Source organism: Candoia aspera, chromosome 3 (genome assembly GCF_035149785.1).
Source record: "Candoia aspera isolate rCanAsp1 chromosome 3, rCanAsp1.hap2, whole genome shotgun sequence".
NCBI lineage: Eukaryota > Metazoa > Chordata > Lepidosauria > Squamata > Boidae > Candoia > Candoia aspera.
The window spans coordinates 119,215,288-119,230,620 of record NC_086155.1 but is presented as its reverse complement, the minus strand read 5'-3'; positions in this window follow the sequence as shown (position 1 = coordinate 119,230,620).

The window sequence follows — 15,333 nt, the reverse complement described above, 5'->3', positions numbered from 1 at the left end:
AGGGCAAGATGGGTGGATGATATTCTAGAGGTGACGGACTCGTCCTTGGGGGAGCTGGGGGTGTTGACGACTGACAGGAAGCTCTGGTGTGGGCTGGTCCATGAAGTCACGAAGAGTTGGAAGCAACTAAACAAATAAACAACAAATGTTTCTAATAACTTTATCTTTGTTATGTCATGCTACTTGTGGAAGAAGTTGCCATCAGTTTGCAATGCTGTGATATTGTTGCAATTGTTTGCCTTAATGATGGCAGATTAAGTACCACTGTTAGAAGCCCTGGTTTCCCTTTACAGATACTCTCTAAATCATGATATTGTTTAAGAGAAAATGACATCACCGAGGTTACTGATTTGAAATATTGACACAACAGAGATGGTATCATTCATTTGACCTGCTGTTTCTGGATACTATTGTCTCTGAATCCCTTTTGATCCACCAAGACTAGGCATATGCAAGTATGGGAGCTCTAACAAACAGCTCCATTAATTTTACCCCAAGGATAAAGTAAAATAAAATCTCCTTTGAGTCAAGCTTGGTTCTTCATGACTTCTACATATATACTCTGCAGTAGCACCCGCCCTTTCGAACATCTTGCTCCCAGAGGTGAGATTAACCCCATTGCTCCTAGCCTTCCGGAGGAAGTTGAAGACCTGGCTCTGCCACTGGGCTTGGGGCAGGGAGGAGAATAGTCATACTTGGGGCTGGCTAGTACCTTGAAGTGCCCCTCCTATGAATGAGACCATAGCCATCTGGATTTTATTGTATTTGGTAGCTCTGCAAAATTGTGTTATAATGTGTTTTATATTGAAATTTTATTGTGTATTTATTGTTTTATATTGTAAACCACCCAGAGTTCCTCTGCTCAGAGGAGATGGGTGGTGACAAATTTGACAAATAAATAAATAAATATATTGTATATGTCTATATAGTTTTCTTGATAACAACATGAAAGCCATTTGCCGCTGCCTTTTAGGAAGATATTCTTTTGACTCCCCAGCCTCTGTCTTCCAAGGAATAATCAGGCCCAATCCTACATAGCTCCCATGCCTACACAAGGTCAGCAAAGTACTGCTATCTGCTGAGGCAACGACAAATGTACCAGTGCATTTTGCAAATGTTTTTAAAGAAAAGAAGACCCCAAGGTAAATTCTATTTTCTTTACCAAATTCCTTCCAGCTTACAATACAAGTGCTCTTTTTTTATTTTTTGACCCTTTATACTGATAAATGAATTTGACTGGTAAGAAAATGTGTGAGCATTCTATTGCATCAAAGCAGTTCAGCCAATTTCTGGGAAGATGTTATTTTTCAATAAAAAGATGCACTAGGAATTATAATCTGCATGTGAATTATAGGTATGGATGCATGCAGGCATATGTACCCTAGTTTTAACTATACATTTTAAAGGATTCTGATCTTGGAATGCCTCCATCTCTACTCTTTTCATTTCCTCATGAGACTAGACACATCGTTCTGAGTGTGAAAATGTAGCATTTTCTTTTAAAAAAAATAGTCCTTGAAGTTAACAATTTAACAAAAGATATTTGTCTCTGCCGTAGTAGAAAGCTGTTAGCTTCAGGGAATTCTATACCATAATGTATGTTTTTTTAAAGAGTGAATTGCAAAGAAATCAGAGATCTTAGTTTGTCTATGTGTGTGCATTCATCTTCCATATGCCACACTTTTCATAGTAAAAATGTAAGGCATGAATAACAATTCATTATGCACAACCAACCAGTTCAACAGTCAGCACTTATTTTTTTCACTCTGTTCTTCCCTATTACCAAGAGAATTAAATTCAAGTTTGGTATCATAATTTCAGTTCAGACCACCCTCTGGGCATCAATCACAAGGCAACATTATCAATAATAGCAAAAGTGACAGTTCTGAAGCCTGCATCTTAAATACATTGTGTGTGCGCGCACACACACACACACACATACACACACAGAGAGAGAGAGAGAGAGACCCAGAGCAAATGAAGGTTCCCCCCACCTCCTGCAACTGCCACTTTTTAAAAAAAATAAAGAAACACTTGACTTTCAAAGCTGTCCTGCTTCTTGCATGTAGTCCCGATAAGGAATCTCTCCAGTGAAGAATTTGGTATATTTATGTCAGATTGAATGATGCCTTTCCTGAGAAAAATTATGATTTTCTAGTTGACAGCATATTCACTGTCACCTGAAACAAAACAAGCAAGTGTTTGGAACATTTACCCTTTAATTCCAGGCAGCACTTAAAAAAAAAAAGGAAAGTGAAATCTGCTACTGTAAGAGCTGAATGTTTCATTTGCCTTTAAAAAGCCAGTCACAATGTATTCTTCCAAATGCTTTCACAACATTTTGGAAAGGGTTTAAAAGCCTAAATATTTATTTTTTTATTAAATCAGTCCTGCCTGTGCACAGTCATTCCTGTTACTACGTCATGATTTTGTAATTCTATTCCATTTTGTTGTAAGCCACCAGAAGTCAGAATGATTTGGCAGTATACAAATTGAATGATGTGGATTAAAAATTTGTTCATAGTTTTGATACCTTGGGCTGACTATTCAAAACTTGAAATGTACACATGAGTCCTTGCTGTGTAATATTTGTGCAGGGTTTTCTAACTTGCTCTGAGGGGTCCAGAAATAGCAGGCCCCAGGAATAGCCCATTCTGATCCATTCCTACCAGTACTCCCCAGGACAGTGCAGCTGTGCAGAGCTCTGGAATGACAGATTTGGAGTATAAATTGCTTGAGGGATTTGAATCAGGACAAGGTCAGTTAGCATAGCCCATGGTGATGATTTCTCCAACTGAATGATTGGATTTGTATAAGGAATTTCTATTCCTATCTCGCTTAGGCTCTATGAGCTGAGTAGCAATGACTTCGCATGATATAATATTTTTTTCTTCTTCCCATCTGAACTAGCTAGATCTGCATTTCTGGGACACAGTTATCCTTTAGATTTTGCACTTATCCAAATGTTGTAATGCACATTTTAGGAGAAGAGTATTTAAAAATGCATACTTTGAAAGATATCAATTAAACCAATTTATTATGTGTAAAATGTTAAATTTGGGTGCATGTGGAATACATTTGTTTATACATCACAGACAAATGCAGAAGCATTTGGAACAATTATTACTGGGTACAATCAAAACAGAAGGCTGGAAATCGACTGATTCTGTCTGTATTTGTGGAGCGTCTCTCCTGTCCAAACTGGTTTCTCATTAAAAGCAGTGTGCGGTAGGCAAGTTAATGGTGTGGCAGCATTCCAGATTTCATAGGATTATTCACTTTTCTCCGTCCAACATCAGAGGCAAGATTGTGGACTTCAGAAGAGAAAATCTAACACGAACTTGCTCTCCTGCCTCCTTCCACCTCACAAGACAAGTTCTTTTTGAAGCCGAAAAATCCTATCCTTGGACACCCCAAATGTCCTGGGAAATGGGTGATCAACAGAAAAGGAAAGCCTGGGTATCCAGTGATCTGAGCCATTCCTGACACCCACCATATACCTGGCTCAGGTATAAATTTAGACTATTATTCTGGCTAGGCTAAATCATTATATAATTATGTAAAAATAAACTGTCTTGTTTTCTATTCTCTTTCCTGCAATTTGAATCTTATTAGACAACACGGGTGTTTGTGAATAAAAAGCTTTTATCAAGGTAAAAAAGGATAAGGAAATTGAAATGCAAACATACAGAACTAAAGACATTCAATGTTTCAGTTGCAGATTAGATATGTAAATGATTAGTAAATTAGGCCAGTTCTAACCTCAATTCATGAAGCTGCTGGTTTAACTCCTGGAATCCCTGATGCTACCAAACGTGAGTCCTAAATGGCAGTAGGAATGCCCATCCCAGCTGATGGGATGGAACCACCAAATCAATTAAGAAGTGTTAACTAATAGACCCAGGAATGTCAAACAATACATTTAAAGGCTGGAGGCTGGGAAGTCTAGGATGAATTGCAGCATAAGACAGCACCAACTCCTCAAAATGTAAGATATGTTGCTAGGCATCATTGCTCCATCATACGGCAGGAGATAAACAGGTCAATTTCCTCAACTAGGAAAACAGTGTAACTGGACACAATTTCATTTTGATGGGTGAGCGCTTACACATATGGAAGTAACTCCCCTTGTGTGTGAGAGAGTATCAAGAAATAAGACATCTGTAATAATTGTTTCATTTCCAGACATTTGGTAAGGCAAAGTGGATACAAATACATTTCTATAAGAAATAGCGCAACCACCAATCCTGCATGAGGTCTCCAAAACACTTCAACAGCATTTTAGCTACAACTGGTTTCGAATGTTTTCTGCCTCTCTGCCCAATTCTACCTACTAAGTAGCCATAAATATTGGTTGGTTGGTTTTGTCCTTGTCTCTCTAGATGAATAGTATCAGCTGCTCAAATTCTGGAGACAGATACTCAGAGATCAGGAAAGCTTCTTCGCCCTTAGATCCACTTATGAGACATCAACCAATCATTTTGTAGTATTGGCAAGCCATCGCAGCCTAGAAAGAACGGTCTTCAGACTGTGTAATAACACAAATGCTATATTGATTTTACAGACCTTGGAGGGCAAATTACAGTGGCCACTTGATTAAAGGACTTGCTCAATTATTAATAACATGCTTGAGCTGATTAACCAATTAGTTTAATTTATAGTTCAATACATTTACATAGGTACTAAAAGTATAGTTTTGAAGAAAAATGTGTATTTCTTTGTGTTGATATAAAGGGGATGGAAGGAGAGGCCTTCTGTGTTTGAGGATCATAGATGACAAAGGTCTTTTGCCACCATCAGCAGTTTATCCACTAACCTTTATTTTTAAACTCTTTATGAAACAGAAATACCTGAATTAATCAAAGAGGCATTTAAGTCAAACAATAGTTCTGATCTGTTTAGAATGTGATTTTATGCTCACTTGGGAGAAATCCTCATTAAAATCAATGAGACTTATTTCTGAACTATACAGCATGGCTTTGTTAATGCCAGAGATCTACTTTTTGAATATCTGGGTAACAACTGTTTTAAGAAATATCTCCACATATACTAGTAACTTAGAAATTCTTTTAACATTATGCCTATCTTACATGATCTAGGGCTTATTTGCACTGCCTAGTTGCAACTATTTTTGGACAGATGTGTCAGGGTTCCAAGCCTGATCAACTACAGCAGGGATGGCCAAATTTTGAGGCATCAAGGGTGACATCATAGCCTGTTGGATTTCAGGAATGCCATACTATACCTTCTTATGATGCAGACTTTGTTTTCAATCCTTTCCCCCTTCATCCCTCAGATTTTTAAGGTGATAATAGGAGTGGTAAGCCCTTCTACAAGCCCTTCAAATTGCCCAAAGTACTGCTGCCAGCATTAGCTATTGTGTGACTGAACTTGACTGGTAGACTTTTTGGCTATTTGGGGGGAATGTGGAAATGTAGAAATCAGAGTAGATTGCCTTCTAGGACTTCTGCTCCCATTCCATTCTTGAATTTTGGAGAGAGAAAAACCTGAACAATTGTGCCACCAAAAATTGTCAATTTTGCCACAGATCTTAGGTCCTGGGCACTGCAGGTATCCTGCTGTGCAACTACATTTTACTGGTTGCTGAATCAGAGATGAATATATAAAACTTAACGTGGATAATTGCTGATATCACCCATAGGTTATTTAAGTTTGGGACAGGATGCTGATATTAGTGACTGCCAAATTCCTGCATTCACCTGAATGGGATGACCACAGCTCATTATCAGAGACCCCCAAACCAAACCAGTTCATCTGCTTTTAGTGTAAGCATTTCTTTTTGTATGACTTTTGTAAAGGCCTGGCATGCAAATAATTTCAGTGATGTGGCAGCTCATGCAGCAATATTCATTCCCGTACAACCATGAACAGATCTGGATCATGCATGAGGATTTTTACTTTACAGTTTCTCTTTTCCTCAATATTAATCCAGTTTTTGCAGCGTTGATGCTAGTTTGGGAAGCAAACATGATATGAGAACTAGCTGAATTAACAGAATAATGTGGGAAGATACCGTTCTCAGAGCACTCTAATATTGCTTAGTTAATATAAGAACCTTGCTATAAATGTTCTCCCTGATGTCTGCTTGCAATATTTTCTTCCTGAGACTTTAGGCTGGAAATCTATGATATGCAAAAGAAAGAAGCAAATGCTGCCACCAACTGTCCAATAAAATGCATATTATTCAGGCATCATTAACTTCAGAAGATGAAATTCTTTCTGGCTTCATCTTCTACAACAAAGAAAAAAATCAGTTAGCTTTTCAGACAACTAAAGTAGCTTCTGTCCATCAAACTGAAATAGAACAATCTAATGTTAAATCTCCACATTTCCAGTTTTTAATGAATATTAAAGCTATGACCAGTGGTAGTTGCTTATTTCTTGAATTAATCTCTAAATCTGTTCCATCCATTTGCACTCCAAAGTATCAAGTGTGGGCAGAAGGTAAATCAGAATCAGCTTGGATACTCTGGGCTATTCCCAGTGTATTAGCAAAGATTTTTGAGTTGTTTAACCATAGCAACTAAAGAATGGACTTTGGAATTAGCCAAGCTCTAAATATCAAGCTCAGCTATATGGGATACATGGGGAACATCAGAATGTCTGCGAAGCGACCAAACCCAAAACAGGAGGCATCATGACTTATCTGGGGTTTCAAAGCATGCATGGAAGATAGGCATTCCATAAAAATGTTGTTATAAGGCGAGAGAGAAATGTGAGGAAGAGAGTGGAGTGCAGTGGAGTGGAGTGGAGTGCAGTGGAGTGGAGTGGCTGTCAGGATGAAATAATCACACAGAATGGTTCATCAGCCATACCTGCTGGTTCCTCCTCTGGTGCTGTGGTGGTACAAAGAAGGCAGTGCCCTAGCTGCATTGCCTTTTCTGCACACCACAGCTCTTGCCTATCCTAGGCTGTTGAGGGCTTTCCAGTTGTAGTGTATTGATGGGATGCTTAGTGAATAACAAACAAGGGTGTGCTAAAAGGGAGAATAATTAATATCAGTACTGTGCATAGTTTCAAAGAATGCTTTGCGTGGATGATGCTTCAAGCAAATCACTTCTATGACACTGCTTTGTGAAGCTGTGAGGCTCACCACATCTAAAATAAGTTATTTTACATTGCTCTAACTGATATGTCTAGTGGCCAGAAGAAGCTTCTGTTGATGTATTGTTGCAAGCATAGAAACTTTTTCCACTGGATGTGATAGAACACCTGACAGAACCAGGAAACAGGAAAGAGGGAGCCTGCCTGTTACAGGAGGAAACAGGGCCATTAGATTCCTGAGTCCAGGGAAACATGACAAAGAGACTTGGAGTAATTCTCCCTTAATTATGGTAAGTATTCATTGAGCTGGAGAATTACTTTGGCAAGCTTTCAAGATCCTGTTACAATACCCTACTAGCAATAAATATCTTGTTTCCTGAGTTTGCCAGCCTCAAAGGGCTTGATATCAGAAAAGGCAGCTAAATCAGTGCAAAGCATCTGAATGTGGTGACTAGCATTGCCTTGGTGGTTGAGTAAATCTATATGGACAAGACTTATAAAGCTCCCTTCTTCTATACATCTGTACAGTCTGCTGGCCCCCATTGTTGTCAACAGGACACCATTTGTGAGTTCTGCCATGGATTCTGCTTTTCCCTTGGTGGGCCCCATGCTATGGAACAAGCAAGTGCCCTCCTTATTACACTTTAAAAGTGGTCTAAGAACATACTTATGTACCAAGACCCTTTAATTATTTTGTTTTACTAAAATAGGAAGAGGAAGGAGTATTAGGTATGTTTGCCACCTTGAGTTGTTTATAAAAATAATAAAGGTGGGATAAAAATTAATTAATTAATTAAATAAATAAAATATTATCTCAATCATGTTTCAAGGCAGATTTCAACTGTCTTTTTGCTATTTAAATTATATTTATGTAAGCTGCTCTGAGCCACTAAGTAAGTGAGTGGCATGCAAATATATAATTCAGACAAAAAAATTACTGGTGACTGCCTCACTCAGGCCCACTGAATGCAAGGTGTTGAATGATTCTGAATAGGTATGGAAAATCATTTGAAGGGTTTTGGAGCCATACCTAAATCAAAATATTTGCTATAGTGAAAGAAAGCACTGAATTGAATCTTATGGCCAGTGCACACTTCTAGTAGCAACAACAAAGGATTCCTCCTGGCATTAGCTCATGGGTATTACTTCTAATAGTCTTATATTGGACAGTATTATTAGTCCTCTCATTCCACCCCAGCCCAGTTTATAAAATGCTTCAGAAAGATCCAGAGACTATTATCGCTGAAAGAAAGAAAGCTTGGTGTAATTTCAAGTCTATTTTTATAAAGGTGTTCTGTTCTGAACTCAGTTTTTATGTGATTGGTCAGTGATAGTCATTCAATCTGGTACTAACAAAACAAAACAAAACCTTGAAATAAACATTTATTAATTTACGTACATTATGTCATGAGTACTGATGGTGAGCAGGAGGGGGCCCCTATCCAGGGGGGAAAACGCATGCATAGTACTGAGGAGTTAAGCAGCCATTCAAAGAGACACAGATCAGACCTGCCTTGACTTTGGGGTTTATCTGTCTGGGTTTTTCCCACGCTTCTTCAGTTTGTTAGGATTTTCTGTCTAATGTAGCAGTAATAAAACACTAGAGACCTACTCCTCATCTCAGCGTGGTTCCTGACTGTTAGGACACATTCTCTTAAAAGGGAATGTACGTAGGCTTCAGTTAGGAAGCTTTAGGGTATGAGCAAGAAACAGATTTGATCCCATAAACCTTACATCATACAAACCAACATTTAAAAATGTTATCCCTATCGTGTCTTCAATTGTTTTGTTTTCTTACATAACACGTTAATTTCAGCACAGATGAGAGAGTCTGGCATCTCTCAGAGATTAAGCTGCATAGAGTGCTTGCCTTAAACGTTGGCTATCTTGCTGGTAAACCAGTGGAGGACTATTTCGCATTATGTGACATTCCTTTCCTATGATTTTAAAATGAAGTTTACACAACATAAAGTAAAAAAAAAAAAATTCTGCATATTTTGGACATCTCCAAGAAAGGTTGTTTACAATAATCTTGCTTTTGTAGATGCAGCTCATGTGTTGGAACATTGACCCATATTGTTTGGACTTGTCCTTTTATTGCTATATCATTGCTGTATTGTAGAAAAACTTATCAACAGGGCTATTAATTTGACTCTGCAATAGATGTGTGTTTAAGATACATTATATTCTTCTTGGCTATATCCCCAGGATTTGGAATCTACCAAGACATCAACAATTAAGCATCTTTCAAACACGGGGCATGGCTAAGGGAACAATTTTACAACACCAGATTTGCAACAAAGGTTCACTGATGTGTTGTTTGTCAACATCTGAATTAATGTTTTCCAACAATGGTACAAAGAAGATTTTAGATATACTTTTTTTTTTTAGTTTAAAACATAATTTCACAGGCATTTTCCCTTCTTATTCTATCATTATTAATTTGAATTTATAATGTTAATACTGAATTAATCTAAACTCTTTCTTATGTTATTTAGTTTTTATTAAAATGGCATAAAGTAATTATTTGTTGCCCTGAATTCTGACATTCTCCCCATCTTTTACAGATGCATGGCAGGCAGGAACACCAATTACTGATTTTGATTTATTTTATATAAAAAAATTATATTCCACCCTTAGAATCCATATACATCTCTCTGTGCAGCCTAACAAAATCTATCAAAAATTGAAATCATCTGAAAGAAAAATAAAAAAAGGAGACAGGAAAAAATATACCAAAGCTTGTATAAATAAAATAGAAACACTTTTCAAGGAAAAAGGATGCTTCCTGGGGAATGAAAGGTCTTAAGCAGTCTGCTAAAGACCAGCAGAGAACCTGAAAGCAGGATAGCCATTGTTTAGATGAGGTTACAGAAAAGTTTATTGTCTTTTGTCACCTATCATGCCTCCAACATGGATGTAAGAGCTGAGTCTCTCCACAAGCTTTCAGTACAATGTCTAGGCTGGTATGGGAGAAGATGATCCCTAAGATATCCTTTTTGAAGTATTGTGTTTTGGTTTCTTTATTTACTACTTCTTGAAAGTTAGAGAAATAGGTGAGAATCAGACTATTGCAAATGCGGCTTTTGTAAACCAAAAGCTAAAGCAGCAAAGGGATTAATAAAGGGTTTACAGTGTCCATGGACTGAATGTAGACCTAAGTACCACAGAGAGTTGCATTCTGGACAATTGTGATGTATTGCTGATTCATTTGAAGTCTATTTTAACCGTACCTTTTGGATTTGGCCAGTGCCATTGGTTGAGATATGGGAGAAAGTGAAAGCGAAGGATCTCTACCTCCTGAACTTTTTGCCAAGATGAGGATTTTAGTCTCTGCAGTTTAATAATCTAAACTTACTCTGACACAACGGAAGAATGATGGTTTGTTTGTTTATTTATTTATATTTCTAATTTCGTCCCTGCTCATCTCACTCAAAGAGCGACTCTGGGTGGTTTACAATAAAACTAAGATAAATACAGGCTAAAATACAATAAAAACACTATTGATACTTTAAATTGGAGGTATACAAATTCCTCTCAAACCACAACACCCAGAATTTGACCTATCAACATCATTTAACAAACCTCACAGAACAGTGATGCTAAAAATATGGAAAACTTGCAGAGCTTGGTTTCTGGAATTCTTTCCAACCCCTTTAGCAGGAGTAGCCTTAGGAGTTGCGTATACTTTCCTCTATGTAATGAAGTAATGTGCTGCATCTGTTTCTGCTTTCCTGTTGAGTTGTGTCTGGGTCTGGTATGTGTGCATGTGTACATTGGGAAGCACAGGGCAGTTGCAAACACTCCCCTCTGGTCACATGACCAGGAAAGAGTGGGGAGGGGCTTGGAATGGAGCAGTCACCAACATTCTGAGTCAATGCACAAGTGCCTTTCTCACAGGGCTGCACTGGGGGATTTCTTTTCTTTTGCAGCCCTGACTGGGCCCATTTCAAACTCAGTTTTCCCTAGCTCTACCAAACACAGGGCACATCAAAATCAGGAAGTTTAAAATGTGTAAAAATAATCAGTAGCAATACAGTCCTTTCACTATTCAGGAGGGATGCAACATATTCCAGCAGTGGACCACACAGCATCCTTTTATTGGGCCCTTTTTCTAACTCCCAATTCTGCAAAGTACCCAGATAATTCTGACACATTTCAGCTACTTCTTTCAGAGCAGTACAGTTCAGTTTCTTTGTATGTGGAAAAAAATTGTTATACTCTTTGTAAAACTCATCATGCCATGATCACCCCAGTGATCTATTTATAATTTTCTGTTTGTATTTTATTGCATTTAAAATAGAAATTGTTTATTTACCATACTTTATGAATCTGCAGAATTATGGTCAGTGACTGTAATAAAGAAATAGCTGACAATTACCATGCTGATGGACAGACAGATAAACAGATAGAGTCCCGATCCTTTCCATAATTTCTTTCCAAATTCTGTTGCACTAAAAAGAATTAAAAAGGACAAGTATATTGTTCTGAGTTTTCTGGAGGAAAAATGTGATGCAAATTGGACAAGCTAAAGGCCCTTCCAAGTTTACTCACAATTACATAGTTAAAACATTCTATCTTTCTAAGGGGCATTCTTTGTTTCAGATAAATGTTACTGTTCATGATACTAACACTAATGAAATGATTCCAGCCCATGAAATCTTATGGCACAATAAGCGTGTCAGTCTTTAAGGTCTCACGTGATTCTTTGCCACTTTTGCTGCCACTGATTTACAGTATTGAAAATAGAGATGCCAATATCGTAAGTCCTTGTATGCAATCAGTGGTGGGACCATATCTGGAATATTTGGTGCAGTTCTGGTTGCTGCCCTTCAAAAGGAGAAGGTTCAGAGGAGGGCAACCAAAATGACCAAGAGGCTGGAGCAGCTTCTCCTATGAGGAAAGGTTGCAACATTTGGGGATTTTCAGACTAGAAAGGAGGTACATAAGACAGGACATGATTGAGGCATACAAAATTATGTATGCTGTGGATAAAATGGAAAAAGGGAAACTATTTCCCCCTTCCTAAGATACTAGAACCAGAGGTTACCCAATGAAATTGGAATTGGAAGAATCAGGACAGACAAATGGAAATACGTTTTTACACAACACACGATTAAACTTTGGAATCTGCTACCATGAGATGTGCTGCTGGCTACAAGGTTGGCTGGCTTCAAAAAAGAATTGGACCAATTCATGGAAGTCATGGGGATCAATGGCTATTAATAATAAAAATTCTTTATTAAATGTATATGCCACCCAACTTCCAGCGACTATTAGCCTTGATGGTACTGTGTCTACCTCTGAAGACCATCTGCTGGAAGACTAGTGAGCATCCTTGTGCAGTTGGTTGGTCACTGTGAGAACAGGCTGCTGGGCCAGGGGCCCGATCCAATGGAGTACTGCTTATATTCTTACGTTCTTATGATTAACTTGGCTGTCCCTGTGAAAGCGAGCCCTATTAATAGCATTCTAGACCTATATGACAAACATACTTACAGTAATCATTTCATAAGTAAAACTTTCCTTTTTAAAAATTATGTTCTTGCTAAAAAATAAAGAAAACTTACAGTGGCAAAATATCTTTGAAACCCCACAAATGACACACTTCATTTCAACCAGATGTGGAATTTCCTCTGTAATCCTGTCCTTAAGACTTTAGACAGGTACTGACAGATGTTACATAACACTTCATTACTGGATTGCTAGCACTTTTATGTTGCAAAAAGGGCATTGCGGAAGAAAAGTTTGCAATGTTCAATGCCAAATGCAGTCTGAAATTGCTGCAACCTCCTTGAACAGATGGAACTAAAGTAATTATCAAGCTTGTGTTTGTCTCTTTTGATAAACTATTGAAGGGTTTGCTTAAAGTAAACTTCCAGAACAAACTATTCCAAGGCCTGAAATTTGTAAATAAGCATTGCAAGTTCTGTAATGTGCATTTATTAAGCACATAAAAAAATCCCACAATTGATTTAATTGTGAAACTGTGAGATTAGGAGACTAAAATGATTTAAGCACGTTCATAAGATTTGCATGAGCAGTACAATGGAAGGATGGACTTCAAAGACATAAAAAAGGACCCCTTTCTTACATAGCTAAAGCAATTAAGCTACAATCCATGTACCATTGCTTTAGGGTTTTGTTTTTTGTTTTGGTTTTTTTGTGCCTTCAAGTCAGTATTGACTCCTGGCAACTGCCTGGACAAGTCCCTGCAGTTTTCTTGGCAAGATTTCGGAAGTGGTTTACCATTGCCTCCTTCCTAGGGCTGAAAAAACGGTGACTGGCCCAAAATCACCTAGCTGGCTTTGTGCCTAAGATGGGAATAAAACTCACAGTCTCCCAGTTTCTGGTCTGATGCCTTAATCACTACACCAAAATGGAATTGCTTTAGAAATACCCTTAATTATGGTCACAGTACATACAAGTTATGGGGATGGTGGTCCTCCTTGTACCTCCATTGTACCTCCATTGTCTTGTACCTCTTTTACCCTTATCTTCTTCCTCTATTATGCTTCCAGAAGTTGGGGTGGAAATTAGGGTGGGATCATATTCCTACTGCTGAACTTTCTTGTATGAGGATACCAGGCTTAGGGTTGCCAGCGATCTGAACAAGCAAAGGAGGACATGGAAAGTTGGAAAGGAGGACACACTAACTGTCTAACTGTCTTGGAATCCATTATAATAATTACAGTGAAAAATTGCAAAACAAACAAACAAACTCCTTAGACCTACATGAACAGGATATATAAAATGACTTTTTCCAGCATCAGAAAGACTGGTTTTTCAATTGCAGGAATGTGCCAGAGCAGGTTAGGAGGCAAAAGCCTTCAGTGAGTAACTGATTATGGTCTTGTCAATTTCAGGCAGTGCCAGAAGCAGTGATCAAATAATTAAGGTCACAGAGCTGAGCTTGTTAACTTGAGGTTAGCATTTAATAGGGAAGTGCTGTGCCATCAACAGTTGCTCAGGAAGAGATAGCTTCTTAATATACTCAAAAAGCCCAGCAATATTTGATTTTAAGCCTCTGCCTGCTGGACAGAGGACATGAGGACAAAAACGAGGATGTGTCCTCCTTTTGGTGGATGTCTGGTAACCCTAACCAGGCTGGGTGCATAGTGGGTGATTTTTCCTTAAACCTGGAGAGCAGGTTCTCAATCTCAGGGTCTGAGTAGGGGTCTTCTGTTGATGTAGCTGTGAGCCTGATAAGTAGTAAATAGAAGGTGACTGAGCTAAGGCAATAGGCTGAAGCTCCATAATGCTTACCAATCAGTATAGGCTAACACTGCACACTGTTTTTTCCTACTTCTTGCTGAAATGAGCATATTGTTTGATCTCTCATAAACATGGTGCTAGTGAAATCCAAATGATGTTCCAGTTCCCCTCCCTACACAACCATGGTCAGCATTTAAAAAAACCATGTTGCTATATTTCAGGGTTAACCCTGTCTAGTCTAAGATAGCTAAACAATGGCCAACTTTAGATCCCAAGATTCACAATTCTGATCTACAACTGTTTTTCTCTTTATAGACTGCCTTCTGTCTATACAAAGTGTTAAAAATCTAACTTGAAGAAACCACACACTGTATGTTAATGACTAAACCATTATCATAAAAAATCTCATAGTGCCTTTTTTCCCCTCCTTTATTACCTTCCCAATATTCTTGTTACCACCATTCTTTTATGACCAATGAACAAATAGCTGAAAAATATTACACTTATGCTTGGTATCTCTTCAGAGCACTTGACAAAGTTCTGCAAAAGCTTTATCTTCTTGGATGGGATCTTTGGGACGCTTTTTTTGTTTTTTGGTATGTTGCTCCTTATTTTCCCATCTTAATACATTAAAAAAATGAAACTTCTAAACCAAAATAGAAAGAGGAAGGGGAGAGCATCTGGACATGTATTCCTCATCACATGTATCTGAGGAAGCAGAATTTTGTGTGGAAGGTACTACCTACTTCATAAAAAAACCATCTAACATTTGTTCCATTCTTTGGTCCCTGCACTGTTTCAGACCCAAGACCCATATTATTCTATCAGAACTGGTTATTATTGGTGGTTGACTAGCATCCATGATCATGAGAGAGATGCACCATAATAAAGGTCTTGGAAAGAGCAAGTAGGAAGGGATGGTTCCAGACCATTGAGATGAAATTGAAGATGTAACCAGTGACCTTGGAAAGGACAATTAGGGAGGAACAACACATGGATGTGAAAAGTTGAATGGTTAGCATGTATGATAGGATACACAGGAAGGGCTAGATC